A 12,595-nucleotide genomic window follows, 5' to 3' on the forward strand; every position below is an offset into this window, starting at 1 on the left:
GGAGAAGTACTGTACCATACTCCCCGGACTTAAGTCCTTGTGACTTTGGTTTGATTCCGAAGATGAAGTAACCACTTCGTGGCATTCGCTTCAGAACTGTTCCAGAGATTCTGCAGGCAGTAGACCGCTCCATTCACACCATCAACAGAACAGATTCTGCTAAAGGTATACTACGCCTTCCACATCGCTGGCAATGGGTTCTACACAACGCTGGTGACTACTTTGAAGGACAGTAGCAGGTGCAAACATGTACCTCTTTTATACCATTTGTAAATGAATAGTTGCCACTATTTAAGTTCCAACCGTCGTATAAATTTATTTCCACTGAGAATACCCCATTCACTATTTTGGTTGAGTCAAAAAAGCATATGGAATTTAAAAATGAGAAGTTTAAAAATGTCAGAACAAGCTGATAGTATTTGAGAATGATGTTCTTAGGTACGTGTTGTATTTCTTTTTAAAATAAAATTAAAGTGTTGTTTAATTTTTTGCTACATTTTGTAACTTTCTTAAAAGCAGCTTGCTATTTTAATGAATACCGTTTATATTACGTTCTCTCTCTCTTCGTTGCTGTAAACCTGTCGACGGTGGGAGAGAAATAAGGGCTTTTATCACAGTGATTCAGTACCATGCAGAAGTTGTTACCTAAATGATACCGAAGAGTGTTAATTCATAGCTTTTTTCCAAATGTTTCACTGTTTTCACCTTAAAGGAATAGTGTGATAGCATGTAGTTTGAATGGGCTCAATTCCCATCGGAAAACATTCGTTCTTAATAATCAATAAGGAATTATGTGTTAAAACGTTACGAGTTTTTAAACTATTAGAACTGTGACAAAGAGAGAAGTTGTTTTAATAATTTTACCCAAAAATTTATGTAGTACAGAAGAAAATAAGCGTCACTGCGAGTTTTTCAGCCGCACTGGTGGGTTTCTTGAACAGGTTGCACCTTTACTCTGGAATGTACAAAATATACGCAAACTACCCTAAAATAAAGTCTGAATTTAGTGTAGTTTACATGGTGCCTGTTAATCAAAACGTTATGACAACTTTCACTGTCATGAGCCGCAAAAATATTATTAATCTTCTTCTTTTTCTTCTTCTTCTCGTTCCAGTTGAGGAACCACGATAATATTAAAGTGTTATTTTCTTCTTGTAGTCAAATATCTAAGTAGTTCCATGTCAGATTCAATTCGACCTCGCATCTCTCCATCCCGTTGGCGCTGGTGTCGCAGCTGCGCTTGGGCTGTTCCTTGGGAAAAAGTGACGGCTGCAGACGAAACTCTCGCGTCGCCGTATGTGATTAGCAGGCAGCCCATTTCGCCGTGGGGTCTCTCGCTGCCGCAAACCGCTATCGCGCCTTGGACAACGCACCTTAATTGTTATATTGGATGTCTCGTCCAACATTAATTCATACGAGAGTGAGTCCACTGTAAACCTTAAATTTGTAATAACAAATCGAAATTTCGCGCCGTTATCCTGTAAGTTGGCAAGCGTGCTACAAACAGCGTGCAGAATGGCCTGTAGGTGGCAGCATAGTGCAGATGCACACATAACGTCGCAGTATAAGTATAAAGATGGCCGCCCCACTTGCGACTTGCACCAGGGAAGAACAGCATTCTGTTACTCGGTTTTTGCGTAGTGAAGGTGTGAAACCTATTGAAATTCATCGACGAATGAAGGTTCAGTTTGGTGATGCATGTTTGTCACAGCAGCAAGTCTACGAATGGAGTAGGAAGTTCGAAAATGGTATGACTTCAGTGGAAAATGCTCCTTGTCAAGGTCAGGCACAACGAGTTGTACTCCACAGAACATTGCAGCAGTTGAAGCCATAGTGAAGGAAAACCGCCGAGTGACACTGAATGACGCAATGCGACGAAAGAAGTTCCGTTCTGATGAAGAGGTACGCCACGCCTTGCATGAGTGGTTGCGCGGACTACCAAAAGAATTTTTTTCTTAAGGAATTTATGCACTTTGTAAGCGCTGGAGGACTTGTATTGAGCGTGGGGGAGATTATGTTGAAAAGTGGTACAGCTTTGTACCACTTCTGCACAATAAATAATATTTTTTAAAAATATTTAAGGTTTTCATTTGACTCGCCCTCGTATAAATCGTATTATTTTATTTGTTGAAACAAAATTCTCTGAAGAGCCATGCTTATCAATGTTACAATTTGATTAATAAGTCACGAGACACCCACGTGTAAGTAGTCTGTTTAAGCCATAGTTTCAGTTCGGGTACATGCTCGGAACGCACTTTCAGAAGGCTGACAAAATTAGAAGACTCATCAACATGACCACGTAAGGCCAATTCTTGGCAAACCAAGAACAATACTGAAGTACAAATTTTTCTTAAACAGACAACAGCAGCCTCCATTTCTTTTGTTTTAGAACGAATAAATAACGACAGAATATTTGCTCAGTTTTTCATAGAACTATTTTTACTAACTGAACACATATGCAGATTACTTTTTTCATTAGATCTGAGTAGTTTTAGAGTAACGGACCCATTCTTAAAGCCGTACTTAACGAATGGATTATAGGAATCCTGTTCGCATAATAGTTTTTGGAGGCAGTCTCTAGTTTTTACACGTAGATCTACATAAAAAACACCAAATTCAGTCATCTTTTTCGTCATACTGACTCCATGTATAGGTTTTTACCCAATATTTTAGAAAAGTCCTGCTCTGTGGCTGCCGCTTTCAGTACCAGTATCATTTTTCGTGGAATTACCAGAAATAGTGTTGCGACTGTGACCTACTGCAATGTTTTGTGGTTCCTGGCTGGATGAGGAGAGGGTAGTATGATAGGTATGTGGTCGGTTTCCTCTCACTACAACACAAAATGCACACGTGGTTAAAATACACCTTATTACAGGAACCAGTTGAGTACTTAACTTCAAGGATCATTCTTGCACCTTGTCCATGTCCATATCACAACTATATACAATGACTAACGTTGCCTCACAGGTAGCTAAGGTGCGAGGCGGAGACTATCACAGTGGAAGAATAGAGCACAGTGCGACGTATTGAGGAGCAATGCGAACTGAGTCCCCATGCAACGTACTGAGGTGCTGAGATTGAGAGACTGAGACAGCTTGGTCGGCGGCGGCGGCCTCTATGCACGCTGCCCAGGGGGCGTTATCAGCGCATAGCCTGCGGGCGTGTCTTGGTCTTCTCTCGTCATAGGCGCACTTAGTTCAGCGCCTGCTATACAATGTTTCCTAGTGCCGACCGGTGTGCCGGCGAAGGCGTACGCCAGCACAGATAGTGACAGCGATTTCACTGTCACAAACTACCGATGATGGAGCACTTTTGCTGCTACACGCTGTCCGCCCCCGGCAGCTGAGTGGTCAGCGCGACAGAATGTCAATCCTAAGGGGCTGGGTTCGATTCCCGGCTGGGTCGGAGATTTCCTCCGCTCAGGGACTGAGAGTTGTGTTGTCTCAACCATCATCATTTCATCCCCATCGACGCACAGGTCACCGAAGTGGCGTCAACCCGAAACACCTGCAACCGGCAAACGGTCTACACGACGGGAGGCCTTTACACTACTGGCCATTAAAATTGCTACACCACGAAGATCACGTGCTACAGACGCAAAACTTAACCGACCTGAAAATGTTGCTGTGATATGCAAATGATTAGCTTTTCAGAGCATTCACACAAGGTTAGCGCCGGTGGCGACACCTACAACGTGCTGACATGAGGAAAGTTTCCAACCGATTTCTCATACGCAAACAGCAGCTGACCGGCGTTGCCTGGTGAAACGTTGTTGCGATGCCTCGTGTAAGGAGGAGAAATGCGTACCATCACGTTTCCGACTTTCATAAAGGTCGGATTGTAGCCTATCGCGATTGCGGTTTTTGGTATCACGACATTGCTGCTCGCGTTGGTCAAGATCTAATGACTGTTAGCAGAATATGGAATCGGTGGGTTCAGGAGGGTAATACGGAACGCCGTGCTGGATCCCAACAACCTCGTATCACTAGCAGTCGAGATGACAGGCATCTTATCCGCATGACTGTAACGGATTGTGCAGCCACGTCTCGATCCCTGAGTCAACAAATGGGGACGTTTGCAAGACAACAACCATCTGCACGAACAGTTCGACGACGTTTGCAGCAGCATGGACTATCAGCTCGGAGACCATGGCTGCGGTTACCCTTGACGCTGCATCACAGACAGGAGCGCCTGCGATGATTTACTCGACGACGAACCTAGGTGCACGAATGCCAAAACGTCATTTTTTCGGATGGATCCAGGTTCTGTTTACAGCATCACGGTGGTCGCATCCGTGTTTGGCGACATCGCTGTGAATGCACATTGGAAGCGTGTATTCGTCATCGCCATACTGGCCTATCACCCGGCGTGATGGTATGTGGTGCCATTGGTTCCACGTCTCGGTCACCTCTTGTTCACATTGACGGCACTTTGAACAATGGACGTTACATTTCAGATGCGTTACGACCCGTGGCTATACCCTTCATTCGATCCCTGCGAAATCCTACATTTCAGCAAGATAATACACGACCGCATGTTGCAGGTCCTTTACGGGCCTTTCTGGATACACAAAACGTTCGACTGTTTCCCTGGCCAGCACATTCTTCAGATCTCTCACTAATTGAAAACGTCTGGTCAATGGTGGCTGAGCAACTGGCTCGTCACAATACGCCAGTCACTACTCTTGATGAACTGTGGTGTGGTGTTGAAGCTGCATGGGCAGCTGTACCTGTACACGCCATCCAAGCTCTGTTTGACTCAATGCCCAGGCGTATCAAGGCCTTTATTACGGCCAGAGGTGGTTGTTCTGGGTACTGATTTCTCAGGATCTATGCACCCAAATTGCGTGAAAATGTAATCACATGTTAGTTCTAGTATAATATATTTGTCCAATGAATACCCGTTTATCATCTGCATTTATTCTTGGTGTAGCAAATTTAATGGCCAGTAGTGTATTTATTTACTGCTACACGCTGTCAATACGATATCACCGTCACCATCACAATCGAATTCCTTTTGTATTTCAATATATACTTATCCATTTTAGAGATTCTGACACGCTAGGCATGAAGACATATAATTCCAAGCACATGTCACACAGACTAACATCTAGCGATCTACTCATTCTGACTTCTGACTATTTCGTTGTTCGTTCAATTGTTGAAGTCAAGAAATTTATGTTCAGTATAAGTTTCACTACACCCAATATGATTTCTCAAGGAAAAAATCTCTCGCTGGATGCTGCGTTTCGTAATTGTTGCAGAGCTGCCAATTAAAGCACAAAGAACTTCGCCAAGTTGTTGCAAGTACTGTCCATTTACTGAGTGTTTTAGCTAGGAGGAATGGGGCACTCATCGCAGCAGCTACGTCGGTTCAAATGGTTCAAATGGCTCTGAGCACTATGAGACTCAACTTCTGAGGTCATCAGTCCCCTAGAACTTAGAACTACTTAAACCTAACTAACCCAAGGACATCACTCACATCCATGCCCGAGGTAGGATTTGAATCAGCGACCATAGCGGACTCGCGGTTCCAGACGTAGCGCCTTGAACCGCTCGGCCACTCTGGCCGGCTAGCTACGTCGGCTCACTGGTAATGTATGTAGTTTTGTCAAAAAGTTATCTTAAAAGAAGCCGCTAATTTAAGTGATACTCCGTAGTATAAACGTTTTCATCGTGTCGTACTCAACCGGCTTCATTTATAGCAATTTAACACAGTAATAATAATAATCAAAGGTTACTGCTTTCAGTTTATATTATTGACTTAACAAGTGGCATTCCATTAATATTCGGACTTTTTAGAAAACGGTCACTTAACTTATATGTCAACGTGGATTTTAATTCCCACGAATTCCTTTTTACAGCGGTGTATTACACAAGTCAGCCGCCCATCAATGCGATGAATGAGTCGATTGGGGATGGCTTGAACGACCGAGAATATCCGTAGTCGGATTTCACTCGCAGCAGTTAAAGCTGTCCTCAGGTTCCTGTCTAACCACACACCCAGAAGTCGCCACATATTCGGAAATAAATAGCCAAATGTTTATTTCTACCTTCGTTTTGTAACCACAGATAAATGTAAACATCGAATACTGCAGAACATACTTGTATCACATTCATAAGAAAGTCCCCAACGCTGAAACGATAACAAGAAATTTGCATATAGCATAAAGCTAACCTGCTTCCTTAGACTCTGTAATTGGTGAGACTACACCGAACTCCGACAGTTTTACTTTGCATCGTAATCAGAACAACATAGGCACTGCAATATCGTATTTATCTTCCGATACCGGGCAAGAGGCTTTCAAGTACAACGTCTGACCTGTAAGGGAATATACATAATGGAAGTACGGGTACAGGTCGTAGACGCGTGGTTGACGACATATGGAAGTTTGGGTGGTGCTGTAAGTCGTGCACGGATAGCCTAATGGTAAGGAAACCGCTTGCGATAAGCGGGAAACTGGGTTCGAGTGCCGGTCCGACACAAATTTTCGCTGTCATCAATCCATTCTGCAGCTGATGGTTGCCCTTATTCGCAATTGCGAATTCATTTAATGTATCCTGTAGTTTTAGCCTAATGTGTCGTGGTATCTCATGATGGCCTGTCTTGGTGATGTATTTTTTGGCCGAGCGGTTCTAGGGGCTTCAGTCCGGAACCGCGCGACCGCTACGGTCGCAGGTTCGAATCCGGCCTCGGGCATGGATATGTGTGATGTCCTTAGGTTAGTAGGGTTTAAGTAGTTCTAAGTCTAGGAGACTGATGACCTCAGATGTTAAGTCCCATAGTGCTCAGAGCCATTTGAACCATTTTTTGATGTATTTTTACCTGTAATTTAGTGATAAGGGTGACGTCTTTGTAGCCATTGCCTTGAAACTTCATACTGTAGATTATAATACGAAACAGCTAAACATGCCAAAATTAATATGACGTGTGTTGTATCTAGTCAAAGATAGTACTAATACGGTAAATAGCCTCTGGCCCTAAATGGAAGAGGTATAATTCTGCCGTTAACGTATACTTCTCCTTTTAGCCATAGCGACTAGCTGAGTAAGTGCCCTCCCCGCACGTTAAAGCAGGTGACACAGGACAGATGACATGCACGCGAACTCCGAGCAGCACTGTCGCTTGAGGCTCAAACTTACGTGATTTTGCTTTATGCTGCTACTGTCCATGCTTATTTTGCGAGTTTGAGTGAACGTTGAAAAATTTAAGGCTGCGTTGATAAAGTGCTGTTGAGAGTTACTCTGTTTAAAGAAGGAGAACAAAAAATGCCCATATGTTTCGTTCTAGCTTCCAGATGCTCAGAAAGAAACACTATGTTAAGAAAATTCCAGTTTAAAAACAAGAAGGAAATGCGGTATGATAAAAAGTTTCTTCTGGACAGCGCGCTCTTAAAATTTTAGCTGCCCAAAGGATACAGACATTCTTGGATTGTTGCCACTTCCTTCCGAAACACGTCACCGAAATTTAGTAAGGGACCTCAAACGCTAATATGGAATTAATATTAAGGCTATAGAAACAATTAAGAATTATATTCGGGAATAATAAGTTGAAAGCAAACGTTTAGGCATGCTGATTTTTGATGAAAATGTCAGGAAGAACAGCAATAAATGAAAAGCGCTAATCTGCTTTTATTCTACAGGATACTGCCAGTTTTTGGGGAATATACTCCAAATGACTGTAAGAATAAACTTGTAAATCGTCTCTGGTATTTACATCTGTTCCTCTACTGCATAACTACAGTCAACCTGTTTGCTGGGTATGCTAGCCACAACGCAACTCCTGGCGAGATCGTCTCGTATATATTGATTCGAATAATTATCCAGCTACAGCAAGCCGGAACAAGAATTATTGCTGTCACTTCTGATGGCCGTCAACCGAATAAAAAGTTCTTGCAATGTCTAGGAATTAGTGGCATAAAAAAAATTTACCTGTTCTACAGAGAGATTCCGTGAGGATATTACAATTTTCAGGGATGTTGGAGAAGAGTAAATGTATTAATTTGAGGTAGGGACCCTAGTCCGGAAACGACTGAGTTGAAAGTTATAAGCGAAAATTTACTCAAGCTTCTCCTTAGCCTCGCGCAGCGCTTAAACTAAGGGTCTCAACTTCCGAACTCTGATCATAAGGTACAGAACCGCTGAGTAGTCCTCAATATTCTCTGATAATTTCTCCTGTTGATGAACTAATGACGGGGGACGTAACTTCACGTCAGAGAGACTGAAAATCCTAAGTCTACGGTACAATAAAGCACTCCGTCTCCAGGCCACAAGTGGCCCATCGGGACCATCCGACCGCCGTGTTATCCTCGTTGAGGATGCGGACAGGAGGGGCGTGTAGTCAGCACACCGCTCTCCCGGTCGTTATGATGGTTTTCTGTGACCGGAGCAGCTACTACTCGGGCGAGTAGCTCCTCGTTTGCCATCACGAGGCTGAGTGCACCCCGAAAAATGTCAACAGCACATGGCGGCTCTGATGGTCACCCATCCAACTGCCGGCCACGCCCGACAGCACTTAACTGCAGTGATCTGACGGGAACCGGACGGTACAATAAAAATGAATGCTATTTACCTGCACAAGCTTCACAGGCTGCTGCATTTACTCAAGCTTCACCTTAGCCTCGCGCAGCGCTAAAACTAAGCGCCTCAACTTCCGAACTCTGATCTGATCTGATATTGATACAGTTACTCTTCTCCAACATCCCTGAAAGTTTGTAACTTAACCTAACCTAACCTAGCAGGTAAATTTATTTTTATGCCACTAATTCCTAGACATTGCAAGAACTTTTTTATTCGGTTGACAGCAATCAGACGTGAATGCAATAATTCTTGTTCCGGCTTGCTGTAGCTGGATAATTACTCGAATCGATATGTACGAGACAATCTCGCCAGGAGTTGCGTTGCGGCTAGCATACCCAGCAAACAGGTTGACTGTAGTTATGCAGCAGAGGCACAGATGTAAATACCAGGGATGATTTGCAAGTTTATTCTTACAGTCGTTGCTTCTCCCAGTGTCAATGTAGACACGGCATTGTCGCACAAAGTTCTGTCCTATCCATTCTAATACTCCTGTGTCGTTTCAACCGTGTGGCAGGCAGCGAGACTGCATGCCAGGAGGTCCTCTTCAGTCTCGACAGGTGTCGGTGTCCTGAAATTGGCACCCAGTGAAATTCGCACCCAGAAAAGGTCGAGGAAAGATCCTCTAAACTCTCCGTCTGCTCTCCGGCCGGCAGGTAGAATCGCCGCTCGGCAGGTAGGAGAGCCGAAGGCCTTATTTTACGGCAATGTGTGGCTCCAATAGTGTTGCCAGCAACATTGCTGCAACACGTCAATCCCCAGGCCATATCCGACTCAGTTCCTATCTGTATGTGTTTGCATTTCACTCTCGTCCTCGATTCTTCTTCGTCAGCCGACAGTGCGGCTGTGTCAAGTCAAGTGAAACAGCATTATTTCGTTCTTGGAGATTAGGTTCTTCTAATGAATTACACGAACCACTGCTCCAAGACTACAGAAGCAGCTACATGTATGTAAAATTTGGCAAACGAATCAATCAACGAGAAATCCATGAACGTGATTATTACTTCTACTACTAGAGCGAAAGAAACAAAAAGTAATGTATAAAAAGAGCGAATTCTCACTGCTATCGTTTTAGAAGATCTGCAATACTGAACAGTAATCTTATTCTACATCGGTTATTAAGAAGCCTGAACGTTTTTTAAGCTTCATAACACGTTTTAAATGGGCATCAGTTGGCCAGCTGTTATTATATTATTGCCACGGTTTTATACATAACTTTGCATGCCCTATAACTCTGGTCAGCTATGTTCTACTACTTTAAAAAATTCTTTGAGCCCTTCCACCAACGCATTGCAAATGCCTTGTACCAAGAAGCAATATGGATGAGAAACGAACTTTAAAAGTATAAAATCTTTCAGTGCATCGCGTCTGGCAGCTCAAAAATGTGGAAGAAAAGACTTTTTAAACGTTTACAACCAAGTTGCTAATTAATTATCTAGTGTTGGTTGACTAGTTTCACAAGGCACTTCTTACACAGAACAAAATCTGTTACGAGAGGATGCGTCGATTGTAGATAATGAAGGTATCATAAATAATATGGTTCATATGGTAAATATTTACATATTTTGTATTTAGGATGTGTTTGGTGTGGACAGTTCTATTTATGTCACCACACTTGAATGTATCTCAGATCTCCGTTCGAAGAAGTCACAATTGTGTGTACAACTTACTGTATCGTATTATGTTAATATAAGTGATATATAGGGTGTTTCAGAAGTGGTGGTTAATATTCAGGGATATAACAGGAATGATCATTCGAAACAAAAAAGTCAAGTAAACATGGGGTCTAAAATGCATACCTTCAGAGCTATGAGTAAGTCTTGATCTTCGATACTGGTACAGAAATCTCTTCTACTGCTAGCTTTTTGCTTTCCGTATTTTGGTAAGTGGTAGTATGGACCAAAACAAGAAAAAAATGTCCAGTAAATATGGGCTCGAAAATGCATACCTTAAAAGTTATGAGCACTTGTTCATTAGAAGACTTGTGTTCCAAAGTAGCGAAGATGAACAAGTGCCCATAGCTCTTAAGTTATGCGTTTTAGGGCACATGTTTACTGGACCTTTTTTGTTTCGAATGATTATTCTTGTCATATCCTTGAATATTGTCCATCACTTCTGATACACCATGTATACATTTAATTGTGGTATCTTTATTACCCAGCACGATGTGATCCACGTGACAACGATATTTTATATACAGTGGAGAATTTGTTCTTATTGGATTACGCTCGCTTATTGCAAGCATTATCGCAATTTTGACAAATTACGACACCAACATTATTTATAAAGTAGCCAAAACATGACGATATAACTATCCTGGCAGTTAAAAAAACGAACGGAACGAATATGATTAAGCCTACGTTGGATATACGGATGTTTAAGGGGACCTGGACGTGAAATGCCTGAAATTTTAGAAAACATATTTTTGTCACCATCTGAAAGACAAATTTCCCCGTTTAAAAAATGTATTTTTTATCAACATTTTAATTGTAGATTTGGTCTTAAACGCTGTTTGAACAAATGTCTGCCAAGCAGCCACGCTCATGCGAAAGGCAAGGGATATCACCATAAACATTTCTTGCCTGCCACAGTCATGGAAACAATACAGCCAATATATAGGGACCTTGCGGATACAAAATTACTTAGCAAATATCTACATGGCCATACACCAATCCCTAATGAGAATTACAGCAGCTGCGTGTGGCAAAGAGTACCAAAAACAGTGTTTGTTCGATTGACAGTACTCAGGTGTAATGGATGATGTCATCTGTTTCAGTGATGGTGTAATTAGCAAGACAAAACTAATGGACAAATTAGGAACTAATGACCAATTTAGGCATCCAACCATGAAATGATATGATAGCTGTGTTGAATGCCAAAGATTGTCAGCAAGCAGTTGAAGCTGTAAGGGTTGTGAAATTCAGCACTAACGCTCCAAAGTAAGGAAAGGATTCCTGAAGAAGTCTACAGATGATGAAGAAGCAGCTGGTGAGCAAGAATAATGCTGCTGGAATGTTCTGAAAGAGGTATGCGGTGAGTCAAAAACACTGAGAATAATGGAACTTCCTGGCAGATTAAAACTGCGTGCCGGACCGAGACTCGAACTCGGGACCTTTGCCTTTCGCGGGCAAGTGCTCTACCAACTGAGCTACCCAAGCACTCACGCTACTCACGCCCCGTCCTCACAGCTTTACTTCTGCCAGTACCTCGTCTCCTACCTTCCAAACTTTACAGAAGCTCTCCTGCGAACCTTTGGTAGAGCACTTGCCCGCGGAAGGCAAAAGTCCCGAGTTCGAGTCTCGGTCCGGCACACAGGTTTAATCTGCCAGGAAGTTTCATATCAGCGCACACTTCGCTGCAGAGTGAAAATCTCATTCTGGAAACATCCCCCAGGCTGTGGCTAAGCCATGTCTCCGCAATATCCTTTCTTTCAGGAGTGCTAGTTCTGCGAGCTGTAAAGTTTGGAAGGTAGGAGACGAGGTACTGGCAGAAGTAAAGCTGTGAGGACACGACGTGAGTCGTGCTTGGGTAGCTCAGTTGGTAGAGCACTTTCCCGCGAAAGGCAAAGGTCCCGAGTTCGAGTCTCGGTCCGGCACACAGTTTTAATCTGCCAGGAAGTTTCATATCAGCGCACACTCCGCTGCAGAGTGAAAATCTCATTCTGAGAATAATCTTTTCTCATTTTCTGGAAACTCCAATTTCAGGACATTAGGCACATATGCCTTCACAATGATTTGAACTGCGTTCACCAAATTCCTCCACAGTGAACCGTCTATTATACAGAATGTCGTATTTCTTAAATTATAGCAGGTAATAAAAGAGTAACAAGCGATAGAAGCTAGGCGTAGATATGCAGCCCGTTGAGCTCCATCTCTCCTTAAAACGGGATATATAGGCTACATAAACAAAAGCGAAAATAATGTTTCAATTTTCAGCAAACACCTCAGAGAATAATACACACTCCATTGAAAATTTAGAGAGAAATTTCACTACTTTACAGATGTTTTCAAAGACCAATT

This window comes from Schistocerca cancellata, chromosome 4 (genome assembly GCF_023864275.1).
Source record: "Schistocerca cancellata isolate TAMUIC-IGC-003103 chromosome 4, iqSchCanc2.1, whole genome shotgun sequence".
In the NCBI taxonomy this organism is placed as follows: Eukaryota; Metazoa; Arthropoda; class Insecta; order Orthoptera; family Acrididae; genus Schistocerca; species Schistocerca cancellata.